General features: G+C 40.9%; 1 protein-coding gene across 5 annotated transcripts in view; it reads right to left on the bottom strand.

Moving 5' to 3' along the window:
- Positions 1–14,519, bottom strand: part of EVI5 (ecotropic viral integration site 5) — a 129,557-nt gene that overhangs the window by 11,725 nt on the left and 103,313 nt on the right. The gene's annotated exons all lie outside the window — the stretch shown is intronic.

Raw genomic sequence — 14,519 nt, 5'->3', positions numbered from 1 at the left:
GACAATTGCAGTTTACTTGTGAACAGTGGGAGTGAAAAGGGTAACAGTGATAATGGAACTGCAACCATGATGAAAGGTAAAGATATGCAGTTAACCCCTTAGGCCTGTGATTACCAGTGTAAGAACCTTGCTAACTGCTCAATTCTCCAATTTCTGAAGGATGATCCAAAAGTAATTTTCTTTTCTAAACTACTAATTTGAAACAAATACATGGTGTTAACAGTCGCATACAAACTGAAATACTAATGCAAAGTGAACTTTGCTGCCCATGTCACTAGACAGTTCAAACCATAGCAACACGTCATAAGCGAACAGCAAAACAGTAGCAACAAGTTTCCAAGATTGAGTCATTTCAGGCTTATTTTTATAGCACCTATTTAGTACATTTCGCCTTTTCATTTTGTATTCTCGGGTTCTGGAAATCAGTCTTGAAATAAAGAATGCTTTCCAGTGGCTGTACAGATGATGGCAGGAATCATGCAATTCTTTGTAAATTAATTAAAACCATGACATTTTATGTAAATTTTAATGCATTAAAAAAATCTCAACTCCAGTTGCCTTTTAGTTTTGTATTTCAGATTGTTCTGCATTTGTTTTTACAACTATGAATACGAGATTTTTTTTTTAATAGAAAGTGGTTTTACAGCTTTATCAGTTATCAAGGGCTCAAGAGCCAAAAGGAAACAAGATGCTAACTGTGTGCTCTGTATCAGCTTTACCAAAGCCTAGGCTGCTGTATTGTAAACGTGACAAAGATTAAAACTAGTGACAAATGTTCAGACCAGAAGGTTTCCAGTGAATCAGAACAGGAAACCAATAAAGCGATCAATGGGAGGTCATGACTTCTTGATCACTGCACTACATAGCTGAAAACTATGGTTTTGATATAGTGCCATATAATCCAATTAAATTTTGAAATTCTATAGCAAATATGATTGAAATAGTAGCAAAACAGTGTTGAGAAAGATATTCTTTACTTTTAACCTGTCCCCATTCATAAAAAAAGTATCTGGTCATTACAAACCAAATTTAGTTCATTAATTTTCTTAAAATCTGAAAAAAATTGTTGTAATAAAACAATGATTTTAAAAAAAGTTTTCAGCTGACCTTACTCCTGGGAAGGTGCTATAAAATAACTAGTTGGTAGGTGGAAGGAAAATTCCCAGAATCTTTTTCTACAAGAGGTTCTAATACAAGTGTTTATTTGAAGTAAGGAAATGGCACCAAAAATATTTTAAAAAAAAGTGACGAGTACTTGTGGCACCTTAGAGCTAACAAATTTGGGCAAAAGCTTTCTGGGCTAAAGCCCAAATATTTTAGAACAGCATTATGACCACACTGCAAGTGCTATGACACTTTGACCAGGGAACTATCTAAACATCTCTACTCCCTCTTCCTGATAGCTGGCACCTATAAATAAAATTACTGAAACCTCAAGCATCTGGTTAGCACAGAGGCTGAGTACGTACATGTTACGGGCATAGATACTACTGTTACAAGAAGAGATCACTTCACACTTCTGCTGTCTTTTTAAAGCCATGGGTTAACGCTGTATTCTTAAATTGGCTAGGACACAATTGCTTCCTACCCCAAATAAGAGTTCTACCCACCATGGTCGCATCACTATGATCACAGGCAGTCAGAATTTTAGGAAGGTAATCGAGAGGATTCTTTGGGATAGGAGAGCGAGCATGCATCATTCAGTGGTGTGCAGCCTCACTGCCCTCAGCTTTTTGCTAAAGTGGAACCCTGCTGTTGGTGCTGGGATATGTTGTACAGTTGCCAACATCTCATGTATGTTTTACAAGGGAAAACTGCTCAAATAAACTAGAGTTACTGGGCCTACTAGGTCCTCAGTCACTGGAAGGTTGTGTACATTCCAGTGAACTATAAACATTTTAAAAGCAGCAAAAAATCCTGTGGCACCTTATAAACTAAGACGTTTTGGAGCATGAGCTTTCATGGGTGAATACCCACTTTGACGGATGCATCCGACGAAGTGGGTATTCACCCACGAAAGCTCATGCTCCAAAACGTCTGTTAGTCTATAAGGTGCCACAGGATTCTTTGCTGCTTTTACAGATCCAGACTAACATGGCTACACCTCTGATACTATAAACACTTTGTGATCTCTGCCACAAGCCCATGAAAATTGAAAGTTCAGTTTAAAAAAAACAAACAAAAACAAAAACCACCCCTGCTCACCTCTACTCCTCCCCCACACCCCAACCCCAAGAACATTCATGCAGAAAGTTTAGGTGACTTGACTAAGCAAAAGAAGCAATCAGTATTAATGGTAGTATTAGAATGCAGGACTCACATTCTTAGACCCATGCTCAGTTCACAAGACCATGTGGCTTCATGCCATTGAGTTGCCTTTATTTGTGATCAGAGGCACAAGTGGCTAGTTATGGGAGATGGCTGCAGGAGGGATTTTACAGTAGCCCTAATGACAGCAGCAGCCTCAGCAGTATCACTCTCTACTGAGCTATACACACACAGGAGTCTGTTGTAAGAACTGGGAGTAGAAAGCCCACACTTGGAGTAGGCCTAATTGGTGGAAGTGGGTAAAGGTTTGTAAGTTGTCCCAATAGACTGTTACATAGAATTGTTTAAAAAAAAAAAGATGCAAAAAACAAAGACGGACTTAATTTAAAGGTCTACTGAAGGACATCAAGGAGTTGTTAAGATCATATTTGGTAAACAAGAGGAGTGTGGAACCAAAATTTAGGCCTAATTGGTGGACAAAATCATGAGAAGATGGGCTATTCTGCCCATCACCCTTTTGTGACCCTTAAAGAGAAACTGAGGGGGAAAGGGGCAGGAGTATCACCATTACTACAGGCACAGCAGAAGCATTTCTCATTGTGACACCCAGATCTCAGCACACCACTGGCAATACCTGACCATCAGTGCTGCAAGGACCCCAGCCAGATACATGCAAGATCCTGCTCTGTCTTCTTCCTTGTCCTCCTTCCCACCCTTCCCCCACCACTGTTTTCCTCTGGTCCCAACTCTGCTTGCTTTTCACTTGATCCTGATACCAATTGTAGTAATAGCAGCAGCATAACAAGATGAGAAAGCCCATCTAGCTCTGCTCAGGTTAAGAGGAACCAGTGAAGGAAAGGAACCTGACCAGACCAACCAAATGTTGCACCTAACTAGGGAGGTGAGGCAGGGTCCAGAAGAATAACTGTTCTGGACAACCTGCCAACCCAAGGCATCCTTCCATGATGGAATAACCCAAAATCAACAAAAGCCTCATTTCCCCCATATTTTGCTATCCTCTCCCCCCTACCCCACTTTTGGTGTTTGTTCTGTTGAAAGTAGGAAACTAACTAATCAATCATTCTCAACTCAAAACTGAACAGAACAAATCCTTTCTTCCCCACCAAGGACTGCTTGATTGAATCAGAGACTAACCAATATTCCTCTCTAAAAAGAGACTGACTGAGTAAGATTTTGATTAACAATTTCAGTTTCAATGATTTAGCCTTGTCTTGATTCTTTATCTTGCGTGTCTCAACCAATAATATTCTAACCTTTGACGTGTCCTAGTTTGTTTGCCAAGGTATAAGCAGGTATCTGTACTTGGAACCCTGAATTTGTTTAACAAAAAAAATACTATTAATATTGTACAGTGACAGGGGCATGTTAACACCTTTGACTGTTTGGGCCCATATATTCCATCAACAGTAATAAAACAAGTCCCTTTTTCCTCCCTGCAAAACAAGACAAAAAATCAATGGACATTGGGCCGTGGTTTTCCTGGGTACCAAGAAGGACCACCTTGGGATCCACAGATAGTACAAAGAATAATCTGATATTCAGAGGAGTCTGTAAGAAAATTTTAACCTCAGATATTCACATTAGTTTACATCATATTAGGATTACAAGGGTCTTTTTGCATTTTTTTCCTTGCATAGTGAAATCCATGATTTTCCTTCATATTTCTCCTCTCTCAATGTTTTGGATGGGGAGGAATGGTAGAAAGCCATGGGCCCAAATCCCAGCTAGGTGTAAAGCTACCATAGATAGTATACTTCATAACGTGAATCTGTACTTTAGAGGTAGGAACTGAGCCCTATCAATCCCTACTGAAGGATCAAGTTAGGAAGACCTGAATAGTGATGCTGGAATTTGGGTTGCAGTGCTCTCTCATTGCCCTTTGGTTGGGAAGATGGAAAACTAATTTGAAATACAGCCTCATGAGATCACTCTTCAGGTCCTCCAAGTATATGCTGAGAACACCAATCAGAAGGGGGGCAGTGGATTCAATCTTTTTTTTTTTTTTAAAAAAAAGGAAATATTACTACAAAATTCTTTAACTATAAAGCAATTAGCAAAACAATAAGATACAAGTGTTTTGCTACCTCTAAATACTAATCTAAAAAGTGCTGTGTTGCTCATTAGGACGACTGAGCAGCCTGCTCAGAAAATAAAACATTTTAAAATTTGTGTTTGTAATTTATATGTCAAAAAAGTGGCTTCACCGTATCAACTTTCAGACTGCTGTCTTGAGTAAAACAAAGGAAGCTCAAAATACAGCAGAAATTTAAGACTAGATGGCTTCAATTTAGCAATATTATGCTAAGAACATATTAACAATACTATAACAAATGGCACTTGTCATGCATTTACAACATACATAATGAACTCCCACCATTAGATGCTGTCCCTCAGTGAAGGAGGAATATTGGCAGAGTGCTATCTGGAAGTATACACTGCTTCTGTCTGTCTAACTGTTCAACAGCTAAAAAGATTTCTGTATCTGTGGCCGTTAATTCAGAAAGACATACCAAAAAAACAGTAAAAAAAAAATATTAGTAAGAACTACATCTCAGTGGATAAAGGGTTTGTGCAAGTGGGACTTCGTACTTAAGCTATAGCATTCCTATATCAGCTTTAGAGGAGTCTTCTGAGGAAATAACTGATGTTAAATGGAACAAGTTTAAAGGTAACCTGTGTGCCAAAAAAAAGGGTTTATCAGAAAATATTTTACAACCTACACAATCATGACAATTCCTCAGTACTTTTCCTTAACTCATTCAGTAAGTAGCTCCATGTTGAACTGATGAGAACCCAGTCTGGTTTTTTTAACATTACATTTTTTGCATTATATAACCCACAGACTATATCTTCTCTTCTGCATGTACACAGCATCTACAATGCAGAAGAGAACTGCAATATGCACAAGAATTCAGATGTTTTTTGGACTTGCCAAGATAGCTTTGATAGTTCCCAATATACAATACTCAAGGACTGGTGTACTCCCCTGCAAAGTGGACCCAGATTCCTTAGCTCTCTGATGTGGTAGACTGAAAAGTCTGTGGCTACTTCATTTAAAAAGTTTTTAAAAAGGAGGCTTCTAAAAATAAAACAAGCACATTAAACTTGTGTTTTACTATTAAATCTAATCTGAAATTGCCAGCAGTGAAACAGTTAATGTTGGCACCTAAACTGACATCTTTACATTTCAATCACATTGAGATTAATAGAGCAGTCTATGCTGCTCCAGTACATTGTTTCATGTGTCTGCAGAGTCAGGAAGAGACCACATCAGTTTATACTGCTCACATTTGTAAGGTTTTCTTTCAGCCATGATGAACAGAGGGTGTTTTTTTGTAAAGAAAATTTAGATTCAGGAGCATAATTCCAAGGCAGACTCTGTGGCCACAGTTATGTACTACAGAGCCCTGATTATTATGGAATCAACCTTAGGTTTTTTTTGCCAAGTGTATCTTAGATGCCAATTTCTGTTAATGATGATGTGGACAGCTAAGACCACTAACTTTCATAAATACAGTGTCAGTTCTAGAGTAATGCTTTTGCCTCAATTATTTGGTTATGTCAAAAACAGATAAGTACTAAAATTCCCAGCCTCAAAATACATGATTTCAGCAAGGGAAGAAGAAGAAATAGAGACAGAACTATATAATGCTGCTTCTTCATCTTTGGTTTATTGTTTAGAGAATGGGACACTATCTACATCTTCGACCTTGGTAATAATCTTTATAATTATCTAGTTTGTAAAATGTCCCTGATTCTCCAGGATATAAAACTAAAGGGCACAGTTACTAAAGAACACAACTTTTTAAATGCATTTTATATTTTTATACACAGACACACGGCAGACAAAGCTGCAGAGTTAGATTGGGTGCTTGCAAACCACATGACCTCACGAATGCTATCTTATCACATCACAGGTTCCTCAGACTGACCACAACCACTTAAATCAGACTCCGCCAGCATAGAGGCTCTATCTTTGACATGTACTAGTAAAGTAACAGCATTTTTAGCTGGCCAGCAACCTTGCAAGAGCTCTGCTTGTGCGAGGGCAAATCTGATGGTCTCTTGTCCAACTGTGTTTGCAAGATATGGTACAAGAAAAGCACATGATTTATTGCACTATAAACTTCAACCACAAGTTGAAATGCTTATTCTTTGTAAATCTGAGGGTTAACATATTTCCTTTTAGTCACAGCATTTGTTATCAAGCAGAAAAACATTTAAATGCAGCCACTTATTTTGAAAGCATTCATCTAAACAAAAATTCAAACAATTAACATTAAATTATATTTAGAAGGTGAATACTTAATGCAAACAAATTTTACTTGGCTTGGTTTAGGAACACTAACTGGAATCTTAAGTGTTAATAAAAAGATTGTAACAGTCCATACTTAGATACTATAGTAATGGGTGCAAATTTACAGATTACTGAAAAAGCCATTGAAAACAAGAACTGGACCAATATCATTGTGCCTGGTGAGGGGCTGATAAATCTTATGACAATGCCAGTGAAAAAACTAGAACTGCCAGCAGACATACATGCAAAGCTGACAGCATACATCTACTGTACACATCCCAGGGTGCCCAAAATCACAAACCAACCAACCTTGTATAATATACAAGGCAAGTAGTATACTCAAATGCCATCTTCAATGGGAAGGGAGATTCAGTCCGTGAGACCTATCATCTAGGCTGACACTCATTTACAGCAGTACGTAGACTGAGAACATATTACGGGATAACGTTTTAGGTTTATTACACTCTTATGACGTTCCCCTCTGGTGCTGTCTGGGCCAGTGATCTGCTAGGCCACTCCAATCCCAGACTCTGGGAGCCAGCCTTACCCTGCTCTACTGTAGAACCCCCACTGTGGAGCTGTTCATGACGGCCTCTGGCACATAAGCTGCTCCCAGCTACTTGCAAACAAATGAAATTAGCCAATACCTCTGGTCCCAGAAACAACCCTAGGAACCTCTGTCTTGCAGTGTCCAGTTATATAGGCTTGCAGAGTCCAGTGGGTATAAGTTTGTCAATTTAATTGATATGTATCAGGCTTGTTATCCCAAGGGGAGCCTCTGACACACTTCATACCAAACACACTGCTTCAGGTAGAACAAACAAACAAACAGATTTATTAGCTATAAAGATTGACTTATAAATTTGATAAATTGAATTAAAAGCAAAATCAGCTTAGAATGAGTTTTAACACTTTCAATGTCCCTAAAAACGGAGATGCTTCTCACCCCAGGCACTCACTCACTCATGCCCGTCACCCCAATCGGGGTATGGGCCGCCAACCACAGATCTCCAGAGTCCTCTATCCTGGGCCTTTCGCTCTAGCTGGTTCCAGGTATAGCCCATTTTTTTGCTATCAGCCTGAAGGTCGCGTCGCCAGGTGTTTCTTGGACGGCCTCTCTTCCGCTTGCCTTGGGGGTTCCACCGCAGTGCCTGTCTGGTGATGTTAGTTGGCTGTTTACGTAGTGTATGTCCTATCCAACCCCACCTTCTCCTTCTGATTTCTTCCTCTGCTGGGAGTTGACAGGTCCTCTCCAAGAGGTGGATGTTACTGATGGTGTCTGGCCAGCGGATCTGGAGAATCCTTCTGAGGCAGCTATTAATGAAGGTCTGGATCTTCCTGATGGTTGTTTTGGTTGTCCTCCAGGCTTCAGCTCCATATAGTAGGACTGATTTCACATTGGAGTTGAACAGTCGCATTTTTATTGCCAAAGACAGCTCTCTGGAGCTCCAGATGTTCTTGAGCTGTAAGAAGGCTGCTCTTGCCTTATCAATCCTTACTTTGATGTCTGTGTCTGTGCCACCCCGCTGGTCGATGATGCTACCTAGGTAGGCGAAGGACTGCACTTCTTCCAGGGGGCTTCCATTCAGTGTGACTGGGTCATTGCTGATGGAGTTAATCCTAAGGATCTTGGTCTTGTCCTTGTGAACGTTGAGGCCAACCTGTGATGACGTCGCTGCCACTACATTGGTCTTCTCTTGCAACTGCTGTTTACTGTGCGAAAGGAGTGCAAGGTCGTCAGCAAAGTCCAGGTCATCAAGCTGGGTCCACAACGTCCACGGGATTCCGTTCCTACGCTCGTAAGTGGATGTCTTCATAATCCAATCGATGACGAGGAGAAAGAGAAGTGGTGACAACAAGCATCCTTGCCTGACTCCAGTTTGCACCTGGAAGCTGTTAGTAAGCTGCCCTCCATGGATCACTCTACAGTGTATACCATCATATGAGTTCTTGATCAGGTTGACCACCTTTGCTGGGATGCCGTAGTGCCGAAGGAGCTTCCAGAGGGTCTCTCGATCCACGCTATAGAACGCTTTCTCATAATCAACAAAGTTGATGTACAACGAGGAGTTCCACTCCATAGACTGCTCGACTATGATGCGAAGCGTTGCTATCTGGTCCGTGCATGATCTATTCTGCCGGAAACCTGCCTGTTCATCTCGTAGCTGTGGATCGACAGCATCCCTCATTCTCTCTAAGAGGACTCGGTTGAAGACCTTCCCTGGCACCGACAGGAGTGTGATTCCTCTATAATTGGCACAGTTGCTAAGATCTCCTTCCTTGGGGATTTTGATGAAATATTCCTCTTTCCAGTCTACCGGAATCACTTCTTCTTCCCATATCTTCTCAAAGAGGGGGTACAGCATTTCCACTGAAGCATCCAGGTCTGCTTTCAGGGCCTCTGCTGGGATGTCATCAGGTCCAGCCGCCTTCCTATTCTTCATCATGGTGATGGCTTTTCTGATCTCATCTCTGGTTGGTTTATCGCAATTAATTGGGAGGTCCTCGTTGGCTGGGTTGATATCTGGTGGATTTGGTGGTGCTGGTCTGTTCAGGAGTTCCTCAAAGTGCTCTGCCCATCTGTTCATCTGTTGTTCTATTCCTATTATAGACTTTCCCTGCTTGTCTTTAACGGGACGTTCTGGCTTGCTGAACTTTCCAGACAGTCACTTGGTAGTATCATACAGCTGTTTCATATTACTGCTGTATGCTGCCTGCTCTGCTTCTGCTGCCAGTTCATCCACATACTCTCTCTTGTCCTTCCTGATATTCCTCTTCAATGCTCTATGGGCTTCAGCATACTCTTTTGAGCTTTGGCCTTTGCTGCTCTAGTCCTGCTGTTATTGACTGCTGCCTTCTTCTTCTTTCTGTCTTCTATCTTGATCAAGGTCTCTGCTGTGATCCACTCTTTCTGTTGGTGTTTCTTAATTCCAAGCACTTTCTGGCATACTGACCTAAGTGTCTCTCTCACTTTCTGCCATCTGTTTAGTACACTGTCTTCCTCTTCCTCAGACTGATCCTGTAATACTGAAAACTTATTCTTCAGCCTCAGTCCAAAATCTTCCTTGGTCTTATGGTCCTTCAGAAGGCTGACGTTGTACTTCACTCTTCTGTCTGACGCGTCTATCCAGTTCTTTTTCAGCTTCAGCTTCAATCTGGCCACCACTAAGTGATGGTCGGACGCCGCGTCTGCTCCTCTTCTAACTCTAACGTCCTGCAAGGGTCTTCTGAACTTCTTGCTAATGCAGACATGATCGATCTGATTTTCTGTCATGCCTGCTGGTGATACCCAGGTACTCTTGTGGATCCGCTTGTGAGGAAAGATGCTACCTCCTATGACCAGGTTGTTAAGTGCACACAGACCCACAAATCTCTCTCCATTCTCACTCATCTCTCCCAGAGCGTGGGTCCCCATGACTTGTTCGTATCCTGTGTTGTCAGGTCCAATTTTGGCATTAAAGTCTCCCATAAGGATGATGATGTCTTTGTCTGGGAGAATCTCTAATATTTTCTGGAGTCTGTTGTAAAAATAATTTTTGTCCTCCTCTTCGCTGTCATTAGTTGGAGCGTAGCACTGAACAACATTCATCTTAATCCTCTTCGTTTTAGTTCTGAAGGATGCTGTGATGATCCTGGGACCATGTGCCTCCCAACCAATCAGTGCTCTCTGTGCCTGCTTGGACAACATGAAGCCTACTCCCTGTGTGTGGGGTGCGTCATTCTCTTCATGTCCTGAATACAGCAACAGCTCTCCTGTCAACAGTCGTCTCTGTCCCGCTTGCATCCGTCTTGTCTCGCTAATGCCTAATAGGGTCAGGTTGTTGCTCCTCATCTCTGCAGCAACCTGCGCCGTCTTTCCTGACTCGTACATGGTCCTCACGTTCCATGTGCCTATGGTAATCCTCCTGGTTGCAAGAAGGGTAATCGGCTTAGTGGCTTCCTCACGGCTTTTACCACCCAGCTTCATGCATCTTCGAGTTGAAGACCATTTTTTTTCCAGGGTAAAAGTCTCTGTTGTCTCTATTGTTGGTGTTTCTGTAGCAGGTTGATTTTTTACGACGTGGAGTTGCTAGCCCCACGCCCAACCCTCCTCCTTTATCCTGACTTGGGACAGGCAGATGGCCCCAAAGGACCTCTCTGATGGAGTTTCACCCCAGGCAGGATGGTTACTTTTCAGCCAGACTCTCTCCTCTGATCAGCGTTTCAGTCGCTTGGTGGTGATGGTGTCTGTAGATGTAGGTGGAAGAGACAGAGCATGACAAAGTGTCTCTCCCTTTTATGTCCTTTCTGTCCTCTTGGCTTTGCCACCTCCCCCACTTCCAGAATCAGGGGAGCATTACCTCATCGTATTTCTAAGCTGACCAAAGGAAGGGGATGACTCCCTGGAGGGTCTAACACAGGGGTCGGCAACCTTTCAGAAGTGGTGTGCCAAGTCTTCATTTATTCACTTAATTTAAGGTTTCGCGTGCCAGTAATACATTTTAACGTTTTTAGAAGGTCTCTTTCCATAAGTCTAATTCATATAATTAAACTATTGTTGTATGTAAAGTAAATAAGGTTTTTAAAATGTTTAAGAAGCTTCATTTAAAATTAAATTAAAATGAAGAGCCCCCGGACTGGTGGCCAGCGTGAGTGCCACTGAAAAAAAAAATCAGCTCGCACCCATGCCATAGGTTGCCTACCCCTGGTCTAACAGATCCTTTTGTTGCTGCCTAAGCCAGTGTCCATTGTTCCTGTGTGGCTGGGCTTGATTTGTCCCATCCATGCCCTGATGAGGTGTGAATTGCCTCTCTGTTCTTGGGGAGTTTTTGCATGAGCCTGCTTTAAGTCATGAGGACACATTATCTGCCTCAGAACTATATACATGAAATTATAACCTATAACCATACTATAACATTACTGTAACAATTACTAGAACATCACTATAACAACCATGCTCAGTGCATTATGAGCCTTCCGAAGACACTCAACATGACAGACTGCATTGATATCACACAATCATTTTATAAAGATTAACACGGGGGTGTAGGGTGTTCCCCTGAGGTACAGAGCGTCAACTCCCTATACAGGCTGTGAGGCTAGTGTCTTGGGCTTTGTTTCCAAGGTATCCAAATACCATTGATAAACCAAATCCAGTACCATCCCAATAGCAATTGGCCGCACTGCTTGACCTGTCTACAAGCCAAGAAATACAAGGCAGATAATACTACTTTACATGTGGCACAAGCTGAAACCTTCTTTCTAATAGGCCAGAGTTGCTAGATTCCACTTTTCAAGGCAGAAAATATTCAAAGCTTCATAAAATATTCATTTAAATATTAGTGTATACAGTTTACTTCTAGCATTAATCATATAGATTCATAGAGTTTAAGGCCAGAAGGAACCATTAAATCATCTAGTATAACCTCTCATATAACAGAGGCCATTAAGTTTCACCATGATCTGTGTAGTGCACCAATATATAGTCATTTCTTTAATCCTTTACATTGATGTTCTTAGTTTAAAATTTTCCTTCGTTGCTTTCTTGATTAGCTCTCCGGGTTTCCATTCCTGCAACTAAAGTTACAAGATGTTCCCTTATCCACAGCTTTACCATATCCCAGATTACTCCTTTTGTCATATCTTATGCATTATTTATCCCCAAAGTAATTACTTAAAGGGTCTTGAATTTTATTTACACAAGCAGAATCTTTTAAAAGCATGGTATTTAATCTCCAACTTTTATGTCTGTTTTCATTAAGTCAATCTTAAAAGTGTTAGATCAACAGGAACATGATCTGACCAAGAGATAATACCTATATCAGAATGTTACTGACTGCATTAGGTTCTTAGAATACAATATCAGATCAATTTTAGGATGAACTGCACACCAGTGGGAGGGGTCACTAGTTCTCCAAACGCAAAAATCTTAAGTTTTTCAGATACTGAAAATGAAAAAAAAAATTTAAAACTATCTTCCCACCTGCTTCATCTACACTAGTATCTAGGGTACAATTAGAGAGTCTCCCTTTAAAAATCATTTCAGCAAGTTATTTTCTAAGAACTCACTAAAACAGTCTACTCAACTCTGATTAGGGGAACAATGTTCTAACTGTTGTATCTTTTTTCTGAAAGCTTTTTTATAATAAAATTCCATTTCATCATTCAGTTAGAAGGACTTCAAAAATTAAAATAACATTTTGTTTTTGCTAATGAGAAGAGTGCTTGATTTCATGCTCACTTCTAAATGTTTTCCTATCCTAGGTTTTCATTTCCACGGAAAGAACTAGCATACATGAAAGTATGGAACATTTGCTCTATTATTGGACAGACTAATAGCCTGAGATGTTTTCCTCTCCATAGGCTTGTCTTCATGTTACTCCTTTTCCACGGTTCTGTACATAAAATGTGTTACTAATGAGTATATATTTTTTAACAATTTGGAATAGAATGGCACATAGACAGCATGACTTCCATTTTTATGAGAACCCATGTAGACTATGTTGAGGACGCTGGAGAACTAGAACTTTATTTATTTATTTATTTTTGAGGGGCTATACGGGGTGTCTTCCAATTGATGCCGACAGAGCAGCATTAAAAGGGATTCACTTTGGGCCTTGACAGGTTGTACTAATGTTGTGGTAATGGTTAGACCAGGGGTAGGCAACCTATGGCATGTGTGCCAAAAGCGGCATGCAAGCCGATTCTCAGTGGCACTCACACTGCCCGGGTCCTGGCTAGTGGCGTAGCCAGGTGGAGGGAAGAGGGGGAGCAGAAAAAAAAAAAAGGTAGCACCCACTGCGGAGCCTTTACTGACAGGGCAGCTCTCCGGGTCTTTGGCAGCAAGACCTTCACTCGCTCCGCAGGTCTTCGGCGGGCATTTCAGCGATGAAGCTTCAGTGCCACCGAAGACACCCGGAGCGAGTTAAGGTTCTGCCGCCAAGGTGCCAAAGACCCAGAGCGCTGCCCCGTCAGTAAAAGCACCGCAGTGGGTGGTGCCTTTTTTTTTCCGCTCCCAGGTGAGTAAAATTAAAAAGGTGTCATTTGTGCTTGGTGAGGGAGCAGCTGCTGCCCTGCTCTCCTCCTAGCTACGCTACTGGTCCTGGCCACCGGTCCAGGGGGCTCTGCATTTTAATTTAATTTTAAATGAAGCTTCTTAAATGTTTTAAAACCTTGTTTACTTTATTGTTTAGTTATATATTATAGACTTATAGAAAGAGACCTTCTAAAAACATTAAAATGTATTACACGCGAAACCTTAAATTAAGTGAATAAATGAAGACTCGGCACACCACTTCTGAAAGGTTGCCAACCCCTGGGCTAGACCAAGTGAGGTGGTAAGTAACCCTTCATTCTTGAGGCCATGTGCTATTTGCAGAGAATGCTCTCTCAATAACTAGAACAAATCTGAGGAATAGAAAAAAGGTCATCTCAAGAAACAGTGTTTCAAAACCATTTACCTTTCTTCAGTTTTATTTCAGGTTTATTAAACTTTGCTTTAAAAAGTTTAGTTGAATTCTTCATTTGCTCATTCGTTTTGTTTTTCCTAGGAATGCCCAAGACACAAAATCCCTGTAGCATCCACATTTCCAAGAATAGTGCATTCACATTTAAGAACATGGATTTATCTCCAGTAGTTCATCTGTGTTCCTACAAAATACACTATTAGCAGAACCTGCAAAGTCTTCAACCTGGAAGCCTTTCTTTGCCTAGGAATAAAGATCAAGAAGTTGCCTCAACATACACCTTTTGCTACCTATAAGGTTCAAGATTGTCACGTGACCTCTTGCTTCCAAAAATACAACTGCATTGAAATGAACAGGGGATGTAAAGCTTTAAAATACAATATTTTTAGAAAAGATGCCAAAAAATTCCTTTATAATAAGTAAAAACAACCAAACTAATTTCAGTAAGTAGTGTTAAACTGCTCTCCAGTTAAAAACAAGTACTGGAT

Source organism: Gopherus flavomarginatus, chromosome 7 (assembly GCF_025201925.1).
Source record: "Gopherus flavomarginatus isolate rGopFla2 chromosome 7, rGopFla2.mat.asm, whole genome shotgun sequence".
In the NCBI taxonomy this organism is placed as follows: Eukaryota; Metazoa; Chordata; order Testudines; family Testudinidae; genus Gopherus; species Gopherus flavomarginatus.
The sequence above is the reverse complement of the archived record's forward strand: the minus strand, read 5'-3'. Positions and strand labels throughout refer to the sequence as shown.